Genomic DNA, 21,271 nt, shown 5'->3' on the forward strand with positions numbered 1-21,271 from the left:
ATTTCTGATCATGAGGAATAAAACCTTCATGAAACCTCAACCTTTCTCTCTCTCTCTTGCCTTCTCTCTCAATATTGACTCTGTGTAATTGTGAATGTTAGATTTCTCATTACCGTTTGGCGATCATAACAAATGAAAGCTCATATAAACATATTGTAACAGTGCGTGCATATAAGTCGTATGATGTATAAATGCTATTATGCGTTAATGTTAGTCCGTGCAAGTGTGTGTGTGTTTGTCAGTGTGTGTGTTTGAATGCAACAAAATATATCACGCCCTCTAGGGACACTTAGTTGCTTTAAAAGTACCTTATCAAGTCACTTTTTGTTTGCGCTCACTCCAGTGTTTTATATTTGTTTTGTTTTAGTTTGTGTGTGTGTTAATACGCGTCTGCATTTTGTGTGTGCGTGTGTGTGTCATTATTAATGTAACCATTCTCTGTGAAACTAAGGTGAAATAACAGCTAAATAAGAAACCCATGTACGCGACCCCACACAGACAGTATATTTATGTCAACATTTTGTCTACATTTACTCGTGTCTGTGTTTAGCGTAGTCACTGTATTCTCAATGGTGCTTTCATTTTAAGGTTCAAAGTGCACTAATAAAGATTTAATTCATAACTGTTTGTCCTTTTATATGTGTTCTGCATTCTTTATGTTTGGTTTATGATGGTATTTCAATAAAATTGTTTAACAACTAAAACAACCAGACAATAAGTGAATTGTTGAATTGCTTGTTTTTTACGAGTCTTTTAAACACTTGATTTAAAACTGCAGATTGATTGTGTTGTCGGTGTAAGTACTCAGGACATCCTGCGGAAAGGTTTAATTTATAGATGAGATGGTTTGCCTAGAATATTCTCAGTAAAACACAACATTATAGAAACTTTTAAGCGCATGGCAGCACACTTACACACGCTAATGTTCACGCACGTGTACATACATACAATAACAAAGTCACCCAGAGATCGGAAGAGACTGAGAGACCAAGATAAAGCTCGAGCACATTTAACATCCATGAAGAAGAAAAAGTGATTTTACCAGCTATCAACCATCGCAACTTTCTGTAAAAATTTCATGGAGAAATTTTCTGTACATAGATCTTAATTATTATTCACTTTTATTGTTCGTATTGCCAGAGTTGCTTGAACCAGCCATGTACATCACAGAATAAAACTTCAGATTGTAGTCGTTCTAGTCTTACCAATCTACATCTGTAAATTAAACCTTTAAAATATTTTAAAAGCAAGTCTTGAAATACAAAACAAACCGCCAGTGTCCTTTTTTAAATCTGTTACATTTATTGTCAACAGAAGCAGACGGGATAGTTTAACTCATTAGTATTTTGTTGTTGTTGTTGTTAAAATCAAGGGGGAGTAACCGGAAGATGATTTTTCTAGACTGCGGTGTCCAAAGAACTTCTTCGGCTGCAAAGACTAAGACAGCAGACAGACAAGAAAACTGTTCAGTAAAAAGGGCATTTGTACAATTAGACGATGAAATGATAAAGGTATCTATCAACAGCAAGCAGATGTGTGTGTGTGTGTATGTGCGTGTTCTTGGAAGGGAGATAATATCTGGGTTTTTTATCACTTTCTTCACGTTTGCATTATGGATGAGTGTTTATTATGCAATTACTCCAAAGTTGACCAGCCTATGTAAACTCATTCTGTATATGTGATTCGTGCAGGACATTAATGCTTGCGCAACATTTTAATTTTCGGTTTTGTATCATTAAAACATTCTGAAAGCATTTAGCTTTTAAGGCTCATGTCTGAAAGATAATGTCAGTACTGACATGAAATGTAACACTTGAATCCGTGAAAGACTTTGTTCTTACGTGAAAGATAAATCGGGGCTACATGTGAAAAACATAACGGGATCGTTAATCAGACATGGTGAAGAAAATATGAATGAATGTGGTTAATTTGTCCAGATATGGAGGTCATAAGTGTGATATCCCTGACCAATAGGCGACTGTTGTTTTCCGCCCGAGGTGAAACTTGTAAACAAATAGCCGCATCTTAGAGGATGTGAAAAGCTTTAAGCCCAAACTTTAGCCCTGTCCTGTATTGCTAACCCCTGACCCAAGCCATAAAACACAACGTTGGTGACTACGTACAGAGCTAGAACATCCACAGACACGCGCATGCACACTACTTTCCCAGTTTTAGAATAGACGTTTCGCCTGTAATTATTATTGATATTGTTATTATCGTGTCTTCTTGTTTTTGTAAAGCGATTCAAGCAAGCCTACGTGATTGGGACAGGCTCTGCAGAATCCCGTTATTATTTTTATTATTTTTGTTATATTATTAGACTATAAATTTTAATTTATTTTGTCTGTCAATATGATAAAGCCGCAACATGAATGTACAGAAACACTTAAGGTGTATAATTATGTTGTAAAAGTCAAGAGCACGACAAGAGCGGGACACAAAGTGGAGTCTGACTAGAAAAGCCCCGAACTGCACACCCTCCAGTTCTCATCAACTGTCCTCGTGTCGACCTCTCCCTTCTGCAGCTTGAAGTTGATGGCCTCAGAGTTCGTTTCCTCCTTCTTCGTAAAAGGTTTTTGTGATTCAGGGCGGTGCCGGGAAAAGTCCAGTTCCGTGTACAAGAGACCTTCCTCGTTGACTCTCGCGTTCTTTGTCGCGAAACGCGTCACCTTACAAACATGTTAGAAAACAGCAGACAAGTTTAGTGGACTACTTTTATGGAAGCTTACTACTTCATCGGTGACGCCTTACCACTGGCCAATAACTCACTTTCGAAAAATAAGTTTTCGATAAATTTAGTTTTCAAAATATTCTTCGCTGAAAGTGTACATGACATTTGAAGGATAACATATAACTATAACTAAAGCATAATTTATTGCATGGTTGTGTATAGATACACAACAGGTGAGCAGTGCTGATATTAAAATGGAGAAATGGAAGCATTGGTATTTAAGTCCTAATAAAGGTCATGGCTTTGAGCTCTTTCTGAGCTGAGCTAACTCGAGATCATTTGATGCTAAAGGTTTGATTATGGAAGAAAACAGAAATGAGTTATTTTGTTTAAATTTGATAAATCACCATTATGTATCTTGTAATCAGCTCTACAAATGGCTATCTGACAATCAGACGCAATAAAGTCGAGGAATATTTCATTGTCCGGCTACTTTTAGTTATCTGGAACATCGCAAGAAAACAAACGATCTTGTTCTCTGTTCTAAATTCTAGCTTAACTTATTTACTTGTTTTGTTAATTATTCTTACTGACATTTTATAAAACAGCTATTTGAAGGACTGATATCTTTACTTGCCCCTTTGCTCGGAGTTGAGTGGTCTTCCCCCTCCTGGACTAAGATGTTATTTTCAGACTGACCCGTCCCACATCACTGATTTCCGTGAAGCAGAACCCAGCTGCATGGGTTCAGGCATTGGCGCGGATTTGGGGGAGCTTCCAGCTATTCTCAGAGGAACTCGATTTTAGGGTCTTGTGTACGATCGTTTAGCTTGCTGTTGTCTTAGGTTGTGACAGTTGTCACGTCAGTATTATGTCAGTGATTTGTCTATTGTCTCTTCTTTTCACCTCAATCCGCTTTGTATTCTACACCTAGCAGCGGATCAAACTGGTGAAGATAAATTACAACTCTTACAGGACATTTATAAATTTAACGTGCTGGAACCAAATATCGATAAATATTTCTACAATTCTCGATCTTTCTTCCGTCAACCTGGTAGACAAGTGTGGAAACCCGAGTTGTCCTTATTTCCCTGGGCTGATGACGCCCCTTCCAGCTGACTGGTCACTCTTAGCTGCTATAACCACATAAGACTGTCAACCCGTATAACACCTCTACATGTCTACCCCATACAACACCTCCACGCTGGTTCTTACGCCTCCTTCTCTTGCATAAGGAGTCTTAGACTAGTAAACAAGACGATTGTTGCCTCCACATTAGAATTACCGCATGACAATAACAAAAACCATCAAATTTAAAGAGGACCATCATTAGCTGATAAACATGAGATCACTTAACATTGTGTAAGTTCACATACAAGACAAATAGTTAAAAATCGTCATTTTTTGTGGATTGAAGTCCTTCCCTGCTTTCTGTCTACAGGTTATTCCTTCCATGTCTTTTCGTGGTTGAGTTCTCGGTATTGTACTTGCTTTCTTCATCGTTGGCAGTAGAATCTTTTATGAAAAGTGTCTTGGCGTCTGATTCATTTTATAAGCCCATGATGTATCCTGGGATAGACGCTGAAACATAATCACAAATAGTATTACAAACGGAAGGACCGTGATCAGCCTAGGATGAAGAAGAAGTGCTAAAGGGGACACAAGTCGTGAGATTAAGGTTGATTCTACCTCTGTGTCTCAGGCCCGTCTACTGTTGTTGAAAGTATCACGAGTTTGACATTTTCAGAGAGCGTTTACATCGAAGTAGGTTGTGATGAAATTATCTTCACATTTGCTATCAGCATGTTGGATCTTTGACTTTTTACAATTTTTAACCTTTACGATGATAATAACGAAGATGATGATGATGGTGATAATGGTGGTGGTAATGAGAGACTTTCATCTACTCTCATATTTGATAATTAATGTCACAACTCATCCCTCTTGTGCAGTCGGTAGTAAGGGACACACCCACATGAGTGATGGAAGACTGATTACACGAGTCGAAGTTTAAATTTTGTTGGACATCTTTGAGCCGGATCTCACAAACTTCAGTAACACTGATACTTAATAATGGATGGTTTCCTCTCCGGATGCATTAGTCTTATCTCAACTATTTGGCTGTTTTCGCTTTTGTGTTTTACAGAACTGCTAACGTTGTTATTGCTTTGGCACTATACATTAAATGAGCTCACAACAATGGGGAGGATTACAAAGATTATATTTCATGTACGATGTTGTTTTACACCAGCTTGCAAGGTCATTAGCTTCCATCTATCCATCCACACTCGAACTCAATTGAAATATTTTTTTCTTTAAGACCATTTCAGCCGTTTTCCCTTTTAGGGGGAGAGCATTAAAAAAGCCTTCTTCTCACTCATCCATTCACCTATCCATACGCTTCTCCTCTCACACTAATAAATAACATTACTTTTAACGCATTGCCTTCTTGTGAAGGACTATGAGAGAAACAAGGTTTAATAAAGCAGTCCAGGAGGTAGGACGGATCTTCCTGCTCTCGTCGAACAGTCTGTTATTCACACAAATGATATTTTCATTTTCATTCAATAATTTTAAATGAATTGCTAACTGTTGATACGAATGCGATCAACAAAATTATAGAAAATAATTCCATCGTTTTCAGCACGAAAGAATCACAAACACATATAGAGAGACAAAACCGCCTTTGGCATAAAAACATTCCTCTTAGCGGTGTGGGTGTGGTTGTGCGATCAGTCACAACACCATATTTAATACTGTATTATACCGAGGTTAAGGCCATGAGACAAAATACCGGCATGTAGACGTGAAGGTGTGGACCGCCCCGCCATTGTCTTGACTGGATTCGTTGCTGCTCAGTAAAATCTTGCTCACAGGATGAGGCCTCTTAAAAAATTGTTTCACACAAGTTATTAAAGTCTTGAAATTGTCTGCGGGTTTACAGTCAGAACATTATTTTAGAAAAGAACTAAGGAAGACGGCCTTTAATAGCCAGAGTGAGGCAAGAATATCAGGCGGTGGCGCTGCCGTCATGTGAACGTCGTGTAGGACATAACTGTCGCCCACGTGACAAGCGAATGTAACGCGGTGGACAAGAAAATTCATTTAACATTGTACATTGTATTTTACGCAAACGGCTCTTACAATGCCCACAGTCTATCGCTGATGTTCATTATTAATCCATGATTATGTCAGGGTGTGACTGAGTTTGTGAGATCCGGCACGAAGATTTCCAGCAAATGTTAACTACGAATTTCACTATCAACATCCCATCACGAGCAAGGGAGTGGTTCTTACATCCGACTATGAGAGCAGGATGAGTGTCGACATCAGCCACCAAGAATTAGTGGTAGTTGCAACATTTTATTATTTATTATCATCGTCGTCGTTGTCATCGTCACTGTATTTATGAATACATAATATTGAAATAAACTAAATATATGGGAATTATACGGTATAAGTTTTTTCTTCTGCATTTACATTTGAGATTGGTAATGTGGTCTTTGTCTTAGGATGTAATCAGTGAAACTCAATAAAAGGGATGCATGTCGGACAGACACACACAGAGACAACCACTGAGATAAAAAAGTTGACTGGAGCCAGTGACAGCTGACTGCAAGTAAAGACAGAAGTGAACAGAGTTTGTAACATGATTTAATTAATAACTGTTTATATTGTTGACATGATAGAATTTCACGAAGTCTTTGTATTCAAGACAACCTGCGGAAAGGTTTAATTTACAGATGAGATGGTTTTCCAAGACTAATGTCAGTAAACACAACTTTACAGAAACTCCACAGGAACACGTGATTTCGTTACTCTACCGTCCCCCTTTCTTCTCTCCTTTCTCTTTTATCCGAACACAAACAAATATTTACAAACACTAAAGTACTTATATATATATAGAAAGATATAAAGAAAGCGCCAGATAGTGCGAGCACACACACACGTTTATACACAAGCACACGTTAGTGCTCACGCACGTATACATACACACAGACTGACAACAGCCTCTACAGACCGGAAGAGATGAAGATGAAGTTCGAGGAGATTTAACATCCATAAAGAGGAAGTGACCTTACCAGGCACCAGCCACCATGTTACATGGGGAATTGTTAAAGCCACTTGTATTGTTGGTATTGCACTGAGTTTATTGAACCAGCCATGTACACCACAGACTAAAACTTCCGACTGTAGTCGTTCTAGTCTTCACAGTCTACATCTGTGAATTTTTTTCTTTTCAAAGATATTCTTTTAACTCAAGTCTTCTGTAGTTAACCCCAACCCAATGAAACCCCGAAACAACGACGACAACAACAAAAACAAAAGCCTGTGTCCTTTTATAAATCTGTCACCTTTAATGTCAACATAAGGAGACGGGTTTCTTCTAACTGATATGTTTTCTGTAAAAGATAAGACTCAGAAATCGACGGGTGATTACTCTCTTCTAGACTGTGGTGTCCAGAGAATTTCTTCTGCCACAGGGCCCAGGACAGCAGACTGGGAAGAAAACTGAGCACTGGGAATGAAATTTGTACAATTAGATTATGAAAAGATAAACGTATTAACAACAAGCAAAATTGCACTCTGTGTGACACTTGTATATGTGTGTGTGGAAGTCGGGGTGCGTGTGTGTCGGTGTGTGTGTGTGTGGGGGGGAGGTCACATTGTTCCTTGTGCTGTTCGAGCCAACTACTCCGCACATGGACAACACAGCCAATTATTGACAGAGACTAATGTCTAATTTGGAAGAATTATTATTATTTCAAAGTTTGTAAGCTGATTAGTTTCTCGCTAAATCAAGGCAGTGGACTGTCAGGGTTTGTCATTCAATCTGTGGTGTCCAAAGGGTCCCACGTGACTGGCTAAAAAAAAACCTTTTCACTTTAAAAGATGTCTGTAAATTGTTAGAGATACTTGTAAATATCTTAAAGTTATTCGTAAAAGGTTGTGATAGAAATTTTGAATATTGTTAAAGATAATTGTAAGGATCGTGAAGGTTGTCATGTGCTAGGACCCAACTCAGTTGTTGTAAGTCCATGTCATTCTTATACACATACAAAGCATATAACAGCTGGTTCATTTTTGCCTATCTGTAGGTACAGTCCAGAGAAAGCTGTGCTCATCATCATGGCATGTATAGTATTGCACAACATGGCTGTGTATTACAAGCTCCCAGACCCTGAGGATGATGAGCTTGATGATAATCATGATGCAGAGCTTTATGGAGGTCAACCGGTGCTAGAGCAGAGCGAGATTCCCTTGTTCACAGATCGTTCTGTTAGAGCTTACATATTTGATGGAAAATATATTTTTATGCAGATTTTTAAACTTATGATTAACACAAAGCTGTTAGAGATTAGACAGATGTGGGAAGATAATGATCCCAGAGTACTATCCCAGTAGTGTTCAAACAAAACAATCTTTCTGCACTTTGAGACTAGTGGAACAAATATGGACAGATGTTGTGTGACACTAGCACTTAATGCAGTGAACTCTTCGACAAAGCAAGAATAGGATCAGTGTTTCTTTCTAAATTACATCAACAACGATCTAGCTATGTAATTTAGCTCGGTACCAAATATTCACATAATTTCAAACTAAAACCATTAACTGTAGGTTTGTCAGAACTATTATAGTTATTTGATCAGTCATTAGTTAATAAGGTGAAGATTTCATTCATGATCATTGTAGAAATATTGATGTTTCTTTTATATCCAATCAAGCAAAGCTGTTAGATGAGAAAACTCAGGTCCAACACAAATCCTCCTTGTGGTTTAAGATGAACACTGGAAAAAGAACAGCCTTGAACATACAGTGTTTGTCATATACCTGCTGTAGACCAGCCAGCCTTGTTAGTAGTTTAAATGTTCGTCTAGGCTGACTTTGGCGAGATCATGGCGAGGACGTCTTTTCTAAGTACCACTCTCATTCCCTTCTCCAGCTGCTCGTACAATAGTTCTATGAATAGAAGTGCGAGCGTACACCTGAAAGATGGTCATATTGTGGGACTAGTAGCGATGTGGATGGAGATAAACCTGTTTGAGATGAGGGGATAAACTGTAAACTGACTTCGCCACCTTTTTGTGGACAAGAAAACCTCCGCCATGTTGGTGTTTGGACACCTCGCCGCTGAACCACAATCCGTGGCCCTGGTCCGTCCACCAATGTTATTGCAGCTGCGAGTTTTGCGACAGTTGCGTCTAGTGATGTAGACATCAAAGAGAAATAAGAAGGGGAGGCAACTATCGTGTCAGGCAAGGAAACCAGAAAATTAAAGCATTTAACAGCAATCAAAGGCAGTGGTTTCCCTTAACACACCCATCAAAGCTAAAAGTGTGTGTAGATCAATCAGCACTCAAGCTGATTTAATTTTAATAAGAAACTTTAAAGTTTTAAATTCAATTTAAAGTAGGTTTTATCTGACAAAAGTGAGCTTAGTTGACAGATTCTTGACATTGAAAGCAGACTTATTTTTTGAGAAACGCTGTGGAATCAAAGTAATGAAACTCCATTTGTGAAAACATATGTATGTTACGATGTGTATATATATATATATTTAGGTGTCCTTTTAGAGAGAAGATTCCTCACAAAAGTTGTGTGTATATCTTGAAGAATAAACTGAAGAGCTCGATATTTTCATGTTTTATTGATTTCGTAAAAGTGGTGATTTTGTTGTTGTTGTTGTTGTTTTATTTCAGAGAATAGGGTAATGCTACCATTCTGTGAAATTTCGTCGACTTAGTTTTACTTGAAGATCCTTCGATCAATGAATCATGAACTTTCTTCATTTGACTTTTATAGCAGCAATATTCTGTAAGCAACGAAAGCATTTAATTCAGAACTTTTCAGTGAGTTATTGGCGTTCTCTTTCTTCATCGCTCCTAATTGTCTGTTTGACTTTGATTTTTAGAGTAAATGACAATATTTTCTTTACCAAATTTCCACCTGCTTCCATTTCATGTTATTATTCTCTATTGGAAAGGGAGCGGTATCTTGATTCTTGTTGACACCCAGCGAATATTTTGCGACAAGATGAAGTGTGTAATGTCACTCATGATAACGACACTCCGCCTTTAAATATTTTTCTCGTTCTGTTGTTTTTCAATCTCATATCTAACTTTATATTCCACCAAAGAAAGTACAACACGTACAGAGACAGATGAACACAGACAAAAGCACTCGCGCGCAACCCGCGCGCACACACACACAGGGAAACATAAAAAGGTAGTCGAAACACAAACTACAAATTCCAATGTTCCATTTTGATGTTTACTATAATACTCATTTCTAGAAGTCTAATTTATTTCATTTTATCAGTTTTCAGGGAAATGAAGGCAGCAGACAAGTTGATGTTTAGTCCTGTCACACTGTTGAGTCCAAAGCACCTCTTCCATCTCCTGCTGACCAAAAGAAAACTGGCGAGAAAAGAGTCTGGCAAGAACATTGAATATTGCTAATACCTTAAAGATGACGACACACGAGACAAAATAATAAAAAAATACAGTCTTTTATGTTAGCCTTGTAAAAGGAAAGTAGAAAAGTATAAGATTGCAAGAAATGGTGGATGCAAATAAGAATGTTGTTGTAATTAAGGACCATTCTATTTGACTAACATAATTTTGTTCCGTTTGCTCACGATGAATATGTATTATAATGTCATAGACTGGACAGTAGTACACATTGCACTCTATTTAACCAATAGCACTTTTTACTTTGAGAATTTCTTTCCTTCTGTTTTATTTTTAAAAAAAGCCATAGTGTACAGATGAAAAACCTATAAAAAAACTAAAAGACTAATGCTAGATATAGTAAAAAAAAAGTTACTTGTTATTACAAATACTCATCCTGTTAGCTGCTAACAACACTGTTACATGTTTTTATCAGTTACACTCTCTTAACTGCCTCTGACATACACCCATCGTCTTCCTTTCACCAACAACATTTTTCCCTCAGCCATAATTAAGCGCCACTAAAATGTCACTAAAGGCTGTCCTTTTATGAAGCTCTCGATAGTGAAAACAAGGATTGTGCAGTTGTTCCCAGCTCTTACAGACTTCGTAAAACACGTAAAACAATGAACATCTCACACACACAATGTGTCAAGTGTTTATAACGTGAACGTCTGTGTGCATAGAGGCTGACAATGTCAGAACAGATTATGTATCATGAAATAAGTAAATACCAGGATAGGAAACACTGAGAAATCTGAAATCCATTTCGAGAGACTCAGCTCAGAGCTTCTTTATGTCATCTTACTCACGTGACTATTGTCACATCAGTATTACAATGGTCATTATTCCTTTGACTGGTACCAAAGGTTGAAGGGGAACATGTGAAGAGACTTGGACTTGCGATGAGAATGCAGGCCGTGAATATATGTTGTTATTGTTTGCAAGGCTACCGAAGACATGTGTATCATAGTCATCGAGACACAGATATGCTCTTACCAGAACACGACTAGAGATTAAAAGCAATGTTCAAAGCTGAATGGCCTCGTCAAATAAGTATTATGCAGGCTATTGAGAGACCAAGAAAAAAGGAGTAAAACTAAAAAGAATAAAAATGTAATTTAGATAGGTTGAAATGTGTTTGTATTATTGAATTTGTTTGTGATCCAGACTTCTATGGTGACCGTGTATGGCCACTTTTTCCACGCACATATCAGCCTGCAAAAAGAACAAAGTTCATGCGGTTCAACAGCCATTTAAAATACAGTGCTTACACAACGAAAACAAACACCCAGCATGTTAAGAAATCTTACTATGTTCAACGAAGAAAGTATCATTTCTGCAACTTAAGAAAATCTTATAAATCATTAAAAAATCGTGAAATATTTAGTCACATGGGTGTGTTGCAATAGAAGTGTTGTCAGCTTACGTACTGAATAAATGATGTGATTATTATTGTTTTTAGTAGTACAGTGGTACCTCGGTTAACGAACATAATCCGTTCTGGAAAGTTGTTCGTTATCCGAAATGTTCGTTATCCGAAACAGTTTTTCCCATAAGAAATAAAGGAAATAGGTTTAATTGGTTTCCAGCCCCTAATGACTCGCTATGTACAACTCTCACGTCTGTACGAGTGGCCTTGACCTGTACATGCTGATGTTTGTGGGTGTGTATCTTGAGAATGGAAAGGGTGGATTACTTTGAATTCGGCAAGTCTTATCTTGAACGTATCATTATCTGGTATCATTAGACATTATTCCATCATTAGTTTTTTACTTGCATGTAAATCTTTCCAAAGTTAACGTACAAACAAATAACTGGAGAATTTACAGAAGATCTTCGTAAGGATGTTTTCTAAATCTTAAAAAATAGTCTTTTTACGGGTAAGACTTTCCGACTCCGGTAGCCTCTGTGTTTATTTTCTTCTGTCTGTGAATATTTTTACTGTTAATGTTATTTGCGTCGCCATGATGTACTTTAATGTGAAATCTGTATGAAAGACCCATACAGTCATTCAAACATTAAACAGCGCTCCGGCTATGAAATATTTTTCAACGTGCAAGAGACATAAACTGAACCTGCAATGCCAACAACAATACTGAAATCATTAAATTCCACACACTCCTCTATATCAACATCATTAAATGCCACAAAGTTTTCTATGCAGCAAGAAAGCTTTGTGACTCCTTTTCAAACGAAAATAAAAACCCTCAAGTAGAATTTGACAGAACGTAAATTCTGCTCCATAACGACAGATGTTGCTGGTCTCGGCCATCTTGCAGACAAAAAAACCCTCCATGCTTATAGTCATTTGGAAGGCAACAGACGGTCAAAATGTGTTGCTGGGTGTATGAAACGTATCCTCCTCCTGCTCCTCCTCATCATCATCATGTAGAGGAGGTCCCTTCTCGATTGTTCCTTCTCCCGAAAATTCAAGGGTCCCATAAAGTTTACCGAGATAGACTTAGTAAGCAGGGTTCTATCTGTATTACTTTCTTATTTTTCTTGTTGTTGGCTGTCCAAACTCTTGCTCAAAATCCAGCTATCCCAGATATATGCATATACAAAATGGTATATGAACTTCATACAGTAGTACAGCAGTATATACCGTAAAACACAAGGTGTATACACATACATATAAGCATGTGTACTACATATACACAGCAGTACACTGAACATGTTTAGCCTCATATTGCCTATCGCACTGTTAGGGAAAGACTTCTCTACAGACTTTTCTTTGGAGCCATGATTGAGGATTATCTTATTTAAATATCTTATCACTAAATAAGAAGGATGCACACAGATAAGGAACCACCGATCGTAACTGTGTCTCGAGCGCGAATGATGACATACTGGTCGGTCACGTGTGGTTCACGTGGCTGTTCGTTATCCGAAATTTTGTTCGCTATCCGAGACAAATTTTTAACGAATGTTTTGTTCGTTATCTGAAATATTCGCTATCCGAGGCGTTCGCTAACCGAGGTTCCACTGTAATTCGTAAGGAGCAAGTCCTAAAGGGTCCAGTGCTTATCTCCCTTATGTATTCATTCATAATATGCAAATCGCGATGTGTCGCAAGACTGTACCCCAAGGTTGTACATGTACATATCGCGAGGTCAAGGCCCGGGTGGCACTGCGCGGGGTAGGTCAAATATGATCAATTTCAATTTCAATTAAGTAAAGGACATGTGGATAGAGTAGATAATGCCAAACATACTGCACACATCAGCTCTTGGAATCAAAATATTATTTCTTTTTCTTTTAACTTTAGATTTTTTTTCTCATGTATTTTCCACCGCTGTGAATAGATAATGATAATAATAATAATAATAATAATAATAATAATAATAATAATAATAATAATAATAATAATAATAATAATAATAATAAATAATAATAATAATAATAATAATAATAATCGTCATCATCATCATCAAAATATATATATACTGCATTTTCACACTTTTTCAGGATAGTATAGGGCAACATGACAATATACGAAGAAACAGAAGGCTAAACAACAAGACTGACTGCGAAAAGAAAGACATACAAAGAAAACACAAATTGGAATCATGTAACAAGAACTACGGATTGCGAGTGCGAGACGAACAAGAAAGTAGCAATGACCGGATAAAGTAAGGGAGGAGGTGTTACAAAGACTGTAGACTGTTGTGTGGGCTGTGGTTGGACATCGTGTTCGTGTTCGTGGTCTGGAGAGAAAAGTCGTCGTCTGTCTGCATCAAGTCTCGAACTATCTGTCCATGATCCGGGTTTCTACATGTTCCTCGTGTTCTACATGTTCTACACCCTCGTCACTTCGTCGGCGTGTGAACACGTGACCCCGGTGCGCGAGCGTGCTGCCAGCCTTGTGTGGAGCAGCCAGGGTTGGGACCGGCGAGAAGTGGTCACGTGACCTGCAGCCTACCCACGTGTACGCTAACTCAAACAGACAGTAGTTCTGACGAAGATTTGGAAATTAGTAATATAATCTTTTAAATAATTCCAACCATCATTGATAAATAAGATAATAATTTACCATCAATGTTTCTACTTTCAAAACTGAAATTGTTGTTACCACGGTACAGCTCCACACCGACAAATATATTATTGTCTCTATAGACATGTTCGTCACAGTCTAAAACTGCAGGACCCACTCGCATGTCATAACGGATTTTTTTCTTGTTCATTTTACACATTTGTTTTTCTTTAATATCAATTGTAGAATCAGTAGCAGTGTTAAATTTGGTGTTTTTAATTGTTATGCTGGTGATTTTGTTTTGTTATACATGTATATTAATGAAGGGCTTCTGCTTACGCAAAAAAAAATGAGTACAGTACGCATTAAAAGTTCGGAGGACCCCTTAGCAGAAGCCCCTATGTATGACAGTGCCTCCAGCCACTGATTTTGAGATGAGGGGGAAGGTGTTTGAATCTGTAAAAATAAATTAATTGAATTTCAGTTACAAAATTTATTTTGTTGTTATTATTGTTGTTTTTTTCCCCCCTCTTACTCGTAGGGTTTTCAAAAAGGAAACAAACCACACCAGAGCCAAACGAACAGCAGTGTATATACGGAAGTGCAGAGTGTGGTAAGAAAATGGTGTAGTTGAAAGGACATCGAATTCATCAGATGGAAACGATCGTTAATTAAGAGTTTAATCAAAATTGTTCTTTATGAAAGTAGGGCAATTTTAGTGTTCATAGTTAATAGAGACGCAAACTCATTTTGTCAGTATGAACAGCAAGTGACAGAATTATTTTATAAGTAAATTCTATGTATATTCTGTAATATATATGTAAAATACTGAACTAGTTTGTAGAATTAACCTGGAAGCCGATGCTGCATCCTGCCTGTTTGTTAAATGGTTTATCAAGATCGTAAAGCATAACAGATATGTCACGTGGTGTAGTCCGTTCTGAGCTTCCCGTACTGTGCTGGCCTGTGCACGCGGATGAGGGGGATCAAGGGAAAGTGCACGCGGCGCTGTCGTCGAGCGTCAGTTGCTTGGAGGGCCTTCACAGGTCTCATTTCTCGGGACCGGACGACCCTGACGTCACCGGATGCACACTCGCAACCGCTCTCAACAGCTGGTAACGAACGCACACCCTGTAGCTTGGTTCACGACATACCAATCGAACTTCAGCTGAGCGCAGACCACACAGAAATCACAAAGACAAAATTCACGTAACAGAACACTAATTTATTAACCACATAAAAAAAAACCATTAATAGGAAACAAATATCAAAACATTCTAACGCTCTCATAAACAAATATATATTAACGCGAGCAATTCAACAAACAAAACTAGGGAAATACAACAGGTAGAAAACAGCGAATGCGGAGAAGATGCAAAACCCCACGCGCGCGAAAAGAACAAAGGTTAAAAAAAAGAAGGGGGGGGGGAGAAAAGTCACATGGAGGGGGGTTTGCAGTCTGGTCCCGAAAAGAAGAGACCAGTGAAGGTCCTGCGAGCAACTGACGCGCGACAGCTGCGCCGCTGGTCAGGGCTACACAAGGGCCGCGTGAACTGTCCCTTGATCTCCCTCATCCGCGCGCACACACCCACCGACAGGACAGCACAGTACAGGAAACACAACACGGACTACAACACAATCGACGACACGCGACTCATTGCATACCTTTGTATTTCATACAGTTTGTGTTAATATCGAAGTGTATGATCATGTGAAACATAATTATTTTAAATGACTAAAACTTGGGTCTAATTGAATTTATATGAGCGAGAACACTCCTTTGTTGTGTCTGTAAGTCTGTAGTTAACAGACAGGGCCTCTGAAACGGAGAAACGTGTAAAGGTCAGATAGAGTTGAGAAGTAATGGACATGTATTAAACTATCCGTGACACCTATATAAAACATATAAAAAGAAGGAGAAAGTTCAAGAAGCACACATTCCTTCATCGTTTATATTATCGAACGTGCACAATGGTTGATGATGAGAACAACTGCTGGAAATGCGCGAAATAAAAGTATAGAATAGAAAGCAAAGGAACATATATTTTGAGATCTTAAGCTGACGTGTGCAGTATTTTTGGCACCATCTGTTTTAGCCACATCATACTGTCATCGCCTCTCGTTGCACTAACAAATATAATGCAAGTTAATTTTCATTGGATACGAATTCCGGGCACTGCTGCCACCGTCTTTTTTACTACTGCAATTATTTTTGATGCCGCAACACGTAGAAAATAATGTGAAAATGATTTATGAAGAGTATGTTTTTATATGGCAAATAATTTTTTTAATTTTCCCTCTACTTTATACACAAACCATCTGCGCGATTTTGTTCTCAAATGCAATAGAAATATTGATAAAGTCTAATGGCCGAAAATATAATTATCCAAAAGACTAGAAAAAGATAAATAATTAATGCAACGAAATTTTTGGTTTGTTTTATATTTCTAGAGCAAACGATGTTATCCTCTGTGTTAGAACGGGAACGTCTGAAGCTATGCAGTAAATGCTAATAAAAAACTGAATTGTTGTGCTTGTGTCAAATACTCAACTAATATTGCTGTCAATAGCACCACAGCATCTAGTCACTGTGCCACGTTCATGTTTTATAAATTATCATAAGACTGTTTTCTTTTAACCTGAAAAAACAAAAAGTCAACAACGTGTCAGCAAGACGACGACAGCCACTGCTCTCACTGCTCGGTGTGTTGACAGCCAGACACCCACGTGTCTCGCACGCTCAGTAACCGCAAGTACTGTGTCGTCCATGTGGCGGAAGCTATTGGCAGGTATTTTGTTTCCTTTGAAAAACAAAGATGGACGTACCCATCAATTTCGAGCCTTACTTAAATGTCAATGAACTGGACAAATCGCCCACGATCAAACAAATATATTTTGTGCATCAACACCGTCTTGCCAAGCAGTGCTGCGGTTGAGAGATAGTTCAGTCTGGCAGGACTTATCATGACAAAGCTGCGCACTAGTGTGACAGACAGCAACTTCGAGGCCAAAGTTCTGGTCAAGTTCAATTCCATGAAGGACTGAAAGCATGTAGATTAGTTTTAACAGTATTCACAAATTATCAGCACGAAGTCAAAAGGTTGTTTTATACCTTTGCATTTTGTTGTTAATATGGAGTTTTTGGTGGTCTCAGATCAGAACAAAGGTCAATGCATATAAAAACCAGTTCTTGTGTTAGCAAGTATTAGTGTTTTGTGTGTAGTTTGATGGTTGTGTATGTTGCTACAGCCACCTGGCTACAGCTAACTTTTTATAACATCACGCTTTTAAAAGTAGCCAAAAGTAGCTGGCTACTTTTTGGAAAATTGTAGTTGTAGTGTAGCAGACTACAAATTAAAAGTAGCTTGCCCATCAGTGACTACAACACAATCGACGACACGCGACACATTGCATACCTTTGTATTTCGTACAGTTTGTTTTAATTTCGAAGTGTGTGTTTACAAGAATATAAAACTGTTTGTTACACTTTGCTTTGATTTTCCAAAATTTTAGTCTGTTCACTACAAAAAAATTAAAAGACAGACAAAAGCTTTCGAGGACTGAATCATTTACAAATGATGCTTAGTGTTAAAGATTCTTCAATAGCTAATATTTTATATAAATATGGGAAAGGAAGATAAAATGATTCTCTTCAAATAAACTGCATTATACCTCTTGATGCCATTGCATAAATTAAAATCCTTGCATGGTAAGACATATATTTTGTGTCAACTCGTTAAAACTACCTACAGTAGCTAAGCTTAAGTATGGAGGGAAAAGTAGACCTTGTTTCATTACTAAGAGGTTGTATTTGTTGAAATCTGTCAAGGAGAAATCCAACCACTGATGTTTTTAAATAATGAAAATTGGTTAATGTCATTAAACACTAATTGAATGAAACTCATGTCAAATATTTTTATTTCCCAATGATAATGATCATATTTGCATACAATATATTTTCTTCCTTTCATTCACTGATGAGGATAACCTTAGTTTACATTTTAAGACTGTTGACTGCAACAATTGAAAGAACTGTTTAAAAGATGTGTTTAATTAAACAATGTATATGTTACCTTGCTACCTTGAACTGCATATGATTTCTTTACCCATTTTTGTTGTGCTTCCACATAGAGCTGCCTGTAATGTTATTTCTGGGATATACATATATTATGTCAAGTGAGAGTGTATTAGTTTTGTGAGGCAATTTATATTCCAATGGGTTTAGGGATGGAGGGAGGGGCAATAAAATTACCATCTTCATACCTTTAATTCCCAATATACCAAACATTCTTGGAAATTAAAGGGTCTAACGTCTCTCGGTCTCTGGCCAAACACAGTCACTCAGCCGGAGGCAGGATGCGACTAAACCTGTCGAACCCTTGCAAAGCGAAGACCAAGACAAAGACGGAAAGTTCGACACAAAACGAAAAAAAGAAATATATATATATCAAAGACTATACTAAGGACTTCTTCGATATCAAAGGATTTCATGATGCTCGTAGATACCAAACACAGCGACCGGAAATTGCCTGTACTACCCTACTCTTCCACCCTGCGGTCACGCGGTGAGTCAACGCTTTCCCAATGCCAGCCCTTCGAGTGGGCTGTCCATAGGCTATAACGTCTATGGCTGGCCACACACTTGCGCAGAGGGGTCACGAGTTCACACGCCGACGAAGTGGCGAGGGTGCAGGGTGGACGGTTGACACAATGGCGGACAGTAGCTCGAAAAAAGATAAAGCGACAAGGACGAAGAACAAAAATGGTAAAGTAGAATACGACGAATATGTAGAACACGAGGAACATGTTGAATACGGAGAAGCCTGATGAAATATGCAAGTGCGTCATGGCAAAGAAACACAATGGGTCAAAAGGAAGTCTTGACCTTTGCGACCCTGATGTGCCTTTAGCTTGAAGGTAGCGGCAGAATACAGGATAATCACCCGCGATATACAGAAAGAGATAAAGGTAGCCACAGAAACACGGATCAAGGACAGATGTCTCGAGACTTGATACAGACAGACGACGACTTTTCTCTCCAGACCACGAACACGATGTCCATCCACAGCCCACACAACAGTCTACAGTCTTTGTAACACCCCCTCCCTTACTTTATCCGTTCACTGCTACTTTCTTATTCGTCTTCATCTCGCAACTCGTAGTTCTTGTTACCTGATTCCAATTTGTATTTCCTATGTGTGTTTTTCTTTTCGCAGTCAGTTTTGTTGTTTAACCTTCTGTTTCTTCCTATGTTGTCAAGTTGTCATATACTATCCTCCTTAAAAAGTGTGAAAATGCGCTACATAAATTTAGATTATTATTATTATTATTTGCACAGCGGTAAAAAATATATAAGAAAAAATCTCAAGTTAAAAGAAAAAGAAATAATATTTTGAGAGCAAGAGCTGATGTGTGCAGTATGTTTGGCATTATCTACTCTATCCACATGTCCTTTACTTAATTGCGATCCTCTCCTGTTGCACTACTAAACAATAGATATGAAATTGAAATTGATCATATCTGACCCACCCCGCGCAGTGCAAAATCAATGTCGTTTACGGGTTACTCAATTCAACATGGATTTGAACTTACAGACTATAAGAAGAAAAAAGAAAATATTATTTATATTCTAATTTATATTCTAAAAGCAATTGTGTTTCTTTGGTGCTTAATGTTTTTTTTTTATAGCGTGCAAATAATTTTATTTCGTAAATTTCTAACAATTCACTTTCTTTCCGATTAGTGAATTCCCTGTGGCATACAGTTACAATCATTCATTTGTTTTTACTGCCAGTAAATAAAACTTGTATTTAAAAAAAAAATTTACACCACGTAATAGTTTTCAAAATGCTCTTTAAGATGGAGTATCACAGATAATTGTGTATGTTGTAAGTTAATAGATATCAACTTTCAAAATACCGGTTGAAATTTTATTCGCGGGCAATCAGCGCTTAAGATAAGCAAACAAAGTAAAGATATGGTCAATTGTACTATAAGCTCTTCTAAAGCCTGCCTGCTCTTCTAGAAGCTTTTCTTCTGTTTCCGCCCATCTTGACAATCTCTTATTCAATATATCTGTGTAAATTTTACTAATAACACTAGTTAGTGCCACTCTATAATGTTCTGGTTCGTTTATGTTTCCTTTTTTATGTCTTGGTACTGTGATAGATTTGTGCCATTCGCATGGGAAAGTGCCTTTCTCGAATAAAATGTTGAACAGTTGAAACAAAAAGTCAAGAGTAGCTTCATTGAAGTTTTTTAACATTTCACTAATAATTTTGTCTGTAACTGCACTTCTTCTACTGGTAGCAACCACACTTCTCCCTATGTACTGATTGAGCTTTAGGAAACGGGAAAAAAAGAGGCTTTAAGGTTTATTTCAATTGTTTCTGCGGTGTCTCCTTGAGCTGTGTGTGTTTGTCTTATTACAACACATAAGCAGATGAACAGTAATGTAGTGACAACGTATGTGTGTATGTGTTTGGAGATAAGTTGTTTGTCTATAGCATCTATTAAAGAAATATTTTGTCAAATCTCAAAAGACAAATGATTGCGATTCACCTTTTTTATTTTCACCTTGCATTTTCAATGCCATTGACAACGATAAAGTTCAAAATCTTAGAACACGTTTTTTCGAAAAATTGGACATTATTTTCCATTCTTTTACTTTTTGTAGAATTGTTTGCTTTAGAATTGCTTGTGGGGTAAAAGACCTTACAATTATTGACTCATATTAATTATGCTTTTATCGCCGCATTGCAGTGCCTTAAGGGATGTCCGATGCACTGTCATAATTTTGGTCACTTTTGTTGTAATATTTTACAGATTTTCAAGTGTAAGCAAAACATTAGCAGGGTTGTGTGCCGTGACACTCTTCAAAGGTAACAGTAGACGTTGACAGATATTTCTTAGAATTCCATTTAGCCGATGACCAAGGTGTTCCATCAGGTGAATAAACTCTGCACACACAATGTAAGTTCCATGAAAAGAAAACAGGATGAACATCAAATAAAAGAATAAAAAACAAAGAAATAGCTTAAAATGTCTTTTATTGACTTTGAATATGCAAACTAATAATGTAAGATTCATGTCAATATGTCTGCGAAATGAAATTATTATTCTGTACATTGCATATTTTAATATATTGTAGACTACATTAGATATTAACATTAT

The 21,271-nt window shown here is 37.6% G+C and overlaps 1 protein-coding gene across 11 annotated transcripts in view; it reads right to left on the reverse strand.

Moving 5' to 3' along the window:
* The window catches only part of LOC112569471 (A disintegrin and metalloproteinase with thrombospondin motifs adt-1-like), a 595,732-nt gene that overhangs the window by 28,698 nt on the left and 545,763 nt on the right, over nucleotides 1-21,271 (reverse strand). The window lies entirely within an intron of this gene.

Source organism: Pomacea canaliculata, linkage group LG7, assembly GCF_003073045.1.
Source record: "Pomacea canaliculata isolate SZHN2017 linkage group LG7, ASM307304v1, whole genome shotgun sequence".
Lineage (NCBI taxonomy): Eukaryota > Metazoa > Mollusca > Gastropoda > Architaenioglossa > Ampullariidae > Pomacea > Pomacea canaliculata.